Source organism: Cicer arietinum, chromosome 6 (genome assembly GCF_000331145.2).
Source record: "Cicer arietinum cultivar CDC Frontier isolate Library 1 chromosome 6, Cicar.CDCFrontier_v2.0, whole genome shotgun sequence".
Classification (NCBI taxonomy): Eukaryota; Viridiplantae; Streptophyta; class Magnoliopsida; order Fabales; family Fabaceae; genus Cicer; species Cicer arietinum.
The window spans coordinates 15,228,517-15,234,268 of NC_021165.2; the positions used below are offsets into that span (position 1 = coordinate 15,228,517).

The 5,752-nt window shown below is 24.3% G+C and overlaps 1 pseudogene; it reads left to right on the plus strand.

Annotated features, from left to right (window-relative positions):
- The first annotated feature begins 3,985 nt into the window (after positions 1 to 3,985).
- Positions 3,986 to 5,498, plus strand: LOC101494706 (putative pectinesterase 10; annotated as a pseudogene).
- The last annotated feature ends 254 nt before the right edge of the window (positions 5,499 to 5,752 follow it).

Consider the following 5,752-nt stretch of genomic DNA (forward strand, 5'->3'; position numbering starts at 1 on the left):
AAGTTATTTAGCTTTAAGTGGAGTATACTTTTAATGGTGGAGTGTGATAGGTTTTTTGAGCTGTGATTGTCAAAATATGATAGTTTCAAGTGGTTTAGTTTCATATTTGGACCAAATACATCTATTTTTTTCGCTTTTTTTTTTGGGACAAAAGGAATAGTTTTTTATTCTAAGGTCTCATATTTAAATTTGATTTAGGCTTTATCATGCCTTGGGCCGATTCTAAGAGGAGGAACGAAGGATGGGCATAAATTATACGTCGTGGTCCAATATATTTTTCCACAATTTTAATTGCATTGAAGAGTATTCACAAACACCAACATGATCTTCAAGCTTTGGTAATTACCATTACTTAATTTTGTTGAGTTTAAAAACTATAGAGATCTAAAGGCGCTAGTGATTTCATTGATGTTGTCTTTGATTCTAGATTTTGGGATGATGTTAAGATTGTTGTGAGAATTGTGTTAGAGTTGATTGAAACTTTATACGGTGAAATAATATCACATTGTTTGAATTGTATAGAAAAATGGAGTTCTAGACTATACACATGGTTTTAGTTTTCAATTAGAACTCACATCAGTCATAAGCAATTTAAATTTATATATAATTTTTTTTTTGTCTTATACTCTTGTGATAGAGTGTTGTAAGATATAATTCAAATATTTATTTTGGATAATGTGGGTGTACTGGAGGTCATGGAGAGCTTGAGAGAAGTCTATGTATTGTAACAATTTACAAATGGTATTATTTTCTTATTGTCATTTGATAAAAGTCGTAGTATTTTATCTGATTTGGAGTTTCTACGTTATTTTTTTTGTATTATGATTATTATTATTATTAAAATTTCTCTCTTTTTTTCCTATAAAAAGTTATTGACATTGTGAAAGGCCATCATTTGCTTAAGTTATGTGTATGGTGGCGTGTATAAAGCTATTAAGAGCACGTTCATGAAAGAAAAACCACTTACTTAATGTCATATGTGTATGGTGATATGTATAAAGCTATTAAGAGCACATTCATCAACAAAAAAATCTTAGTACAAACCTTATACATGGAATATCCAGCAAAGAAGAGATAAACACATTAATGAACAAAATTACATGCTTGCGTTTATTTTATTTTTTTATTATTATTATTACGTTTATTATTTAAATTAAACTAGAGTAGATTAGTTTATGCATTGCACGGAGTTTAAACATGATAATTTAAATAATAAATTATAAATTTTAATAATTTTATTATTAGAAATAAAAATTTATATCAAATATGACAAAAATTTGATAATGTATATATTAATATATGTTGAATTTAATTATTTTTAATATCAAAAGTTTGACATTAAAAATTTAAGGGACAGAGTTTAAATAAAATATGAAATAGTAATAAAATGATCATTTGTGCAAACATTGATAATAAATATTTAGTAATGATATATATATGTTTGATGTCATATATTAACTTTTAGCTTTGAATTAATTCAATATATAAAAGAGAGTTTAACATTAAATTGAATAATTTTTTTTGAAAAGAATATAACATTTTTTCATGTGTAGTATTTTATATAGAATAATCTTGTAGTCTTTGGTCCAATATGTTTAAATAGAGATGATTCTACCTTACATCCCCATACATAAACATGTCATTCCCACAAGATACATTAAAAGATAATTTTATATTTTAATTATTTATAATAAATTTTAAAATTGATAGTTTCGAAAGTTTAAAATTATCAAAATTACATGTCAAAAATTTAGAAAGTTTTCAAATCTGTAAATTTTAGAAATAAGGATTAAGTTTTGAAAATTTCAAAATTTTTCAAATTTAGTTTTGAAAGTTTTCAAATATGGAAAGTTTTAAAATTTTCCTATTTTGAAAGATTTGAATTGTTTGAAAATTTCAAAAATTCTATAATTTTCTATTTCAGAAGTTTCGAATTGTTCAAAAATTTCGAAAATTCTAAAAATTATCATTTGAAAATTTTTGAATATTTTAAAAGTGATAATTTTCAAAACTTCTGAAATCAATATATGCATTATTATATATATATACATATATATATATATATATATATATATAACTCTTTGTTTCAAAACCATCCATCATTTTCTCACTTTTTTTCACTGCGTGACTCAGACTTCCCTCCATTCTTTTCCCAAAAAATCCCTTTCCCTCCTCCTTCTCCCTCTAAAAAGGTAATTATAATTATTTTATTATTTTTCTGTACAAAAATAAATCAATAATATCTTATTATTATTATATTATAAATAAATAAATAAATAAATTCCATTTTTATTTTCTTATGTTTCTTTATTTCTTTCTTCGAATCCAAAATCATTCTTGTTCATCTTTTTGCACTTCAAAGCAGCTTTTCTTTTTTCCCTCCTCTCTCTGGTAATGTCGTTGCAACCATTTTTCTACCTTAATATATTATATATATATATATATATATATATATATATATATATATATATATATATATATATATATACATTTCACAACGATTAATCGCCGAGAGGTTCCCACGTAAGAATTATACTTCAAATCAATCCTAAATAATCTTAGTATAGATGATATTTAATATATTCTTCAGCATTATATAAATTTTCATAGTCAACAATTTATTTCCAAATAATTTTTTCCCACGTGATGTAATAGGCTATATATAAACAAACCATCATCATATATAATCTCCATTGTACTCAGTTGAATAAAATATTTCCTTATAAAAAATGCATATATATAAATAATAAGGAAATGTGTTTGCTTCAAAATTTAATCAGAAACATCTATGAGGAGGAAAATAGTTTTCCATTTTTTGAGCCAATGTTATGTCATGAATCAAAGGATTAAATCGAGCTAGAATTATAATGTCATGAAAATAAATATGTTTTTTAGATTCAAGAAGATCCTTACTTGAATTAGATACAAGTTATCTTGTAAACGGTTTTTCTAGAAACCTTGCACACAATAAGAAATTTATATTAATTATTTGTTTATTTGGTTGGAATAGAGAAATTACATGGAAGTATATTTAGGTCTGATCATATTAATATTTTCTATATAAAAAAAAAGGTATTGAGTTAAAAAAAAATATGGTCACATTCAAATTGAAGAAAATATATCCTAAAAACGGAAATAAGCGATCGATCCTAAAAATTGGAACTTCTTTTTGTGAAAACGAATAAAAACTGATCAAATTTTATTTATATTTTGAAACTAAATTAAGTTGTATATGTAAACTTTAATACTTATTTATTTTATTACTAATATAAGATGTTATATTAATATAGTAATCTATTATTTATAGTTATTTTAGAATATACTTATTAGTTTTATAAAATATTTTTTTAAATATTTCATATGTTACAAATTCCAAACATAATTGATTTTCGTCACATGGTAATATTAATTTTAGTGCATTACATGTAAATATATATTTATGTTATTTGATTTGTAATATATTATTTAACATAATATAAACATATTAAGTTACAAAAAAAATATATAAAATGTAATTATAAGGAATATAAACATTTAAGATATTAAGATACAAAAAAAATATATAAAAATATAAACATAATATAAACATAATATAAACATATTAAGATACAAAAAAAATATATAAAAATGTAATCAATCAGTCGAATTCAAAACCACATTTAATCGGAATTGGTTGGATCCATCGATGATTAATAAGGAAAAAAGTGAGGGATTGATGTCCGTTATCGTGTGTAAGTTTGTAAATATTATTTATTGAAAGTTTAACCACGTTAAAAACATATATAAAAGATTCTTTAAAAGTAATTAAGAATTGAATCAAAAAAAGTAATTAGGAAAAGGATCATATATGATCTTTAATTAATTTGGTTTATTATTTAACAACAATCAAGGGAGAAGAGATCAAGAATAAAAGTTGCATATCTTTTTAAGTGTATTTATACGGCAAGATATTACTCTCATTGTAGTTAAACATAACAAAATTGTTGCCACCAGCACCACTAATGACGATGTTTTCTTTAGTATTGTTAATTAGTTTTTTTTATCTTGGCAGTGCTATAGATTGCGGTGGAAATAAAATTGCAAGTACTATTATTGTTGACCAACAAGGAAAAGGAGCATTTATAACAGTTCAAGGAGCCATTGATTCTATAAAAAGTTCAAATGCAAATTGGGTTATGATTAAAATAAATCCAGGTGTATACAAGTAAGTTTTTTTACTTCTATATTTGATATAAGAAATATATAAAGTAAATTCAACTATCGTTACATTTTAAGTTTATATTAATTGTTAAATTAATTATTATATTTTCACATTTTAATTGAAATTGTGTAGAGAAAAAGTTCAAATACCTAAGGAAAAGCCATGTATTATTTTAAAAGGATCAGGTATCAATATCACAACTATTACTTACGACGATTCATTTCAAAGCAATGGTACATTTATGAGCGCTACATTAATTTCATCTCCACCTAATGTTGTTCTGAGTGGCATTACATTCAAGGTAAAAATACAATAGATGAATAGAGTAGCAAAATTAATAAGTCTATAGATGTTTCTAATGCAGTTTTTGTATAATGGTAGAACACATATGATTTAGAGAACGGACCCGCAGTTGCAACTAATTTAGCTGGTGACAAATCTGCCATCTTCGACTGTAGTTTTATTGGTTATCAAGATACATTACTTGCAGCAGTTGGACGCTCTTACTTTAAAAATTGTTTTATTCAAGGAGAAATAGACTTTATTTTTGGTTCAGGCCAAAGTTATTTTGAGGTAATATATAATGTATACAAATAGAGTCCTATTTTTGATTGCATATAATTATTTAAATGAAGCGTTGATTTTTGGGATGGAATTATACTTGTAGAATTGTGTGATAAATGCGGCACCAGGAAACAGAAGAAAGATTCCCGGTTATGTGACAGCACATAGAAGAGATTCAGCAGAAGATAGTAACGGTTTTGTTTTTAGAGGAGGGTCTGTTGTTGGAACAGGTCAAGTGCATCTTGGAAGACCTTGGAGCCTTTACGCAAGAGTTATATTTTGGGAAACATACTTTTCTTCTATAGTAACTCCCGAAGGATGGAATATTTGGAATTTAAAAGGTGGCCAAGAGTAAGTTTAAATTCATACTTCTATTTTTTTTTTACTAATATTTACATATGTTCTTCCTAAAAAAATATAATTAAATACAATTATCCTCTATGTTTTATATAAAAACCTAAACCATTATATATTTCTATAAAATATTTAATTTTTATATTAACATATTCAATATATGTTTTTGTTATTTATAACTTTTTTTCTTAATATGTTTATAATTTTATGCAGATTTAATACCACATTTGTAGAAGTTAATTGCACAGGACCAGGAGCCGATAAAAAAAACCGTGTTACTTGGGAGAAGCAACCAAGTAGTTTAAACCTAAATGATTTTACTTTATCATCTTTCATAGATTATGATGGTTGGCTTGCTCAAATACCATCTATAATTTAGTTTACTTTCCCACTCATATATTAAGATAGATTTTGTTAGATTAATTTATTTATTTATCCACTAATAGGCATTGGTTGAATATCAAACTAAGAATTGTAATTTTATTTTTTATCATGAGAAAATAAAAAATCATTTTAATAATACTAATAATTTATTTTAAGTTTGTTCTCATAATACCTTATATATTTGTGTATCTAGTGATATATTTAAATATAAAGGTAGTGTTTATTTTATGTGACAAATACAACTATTAA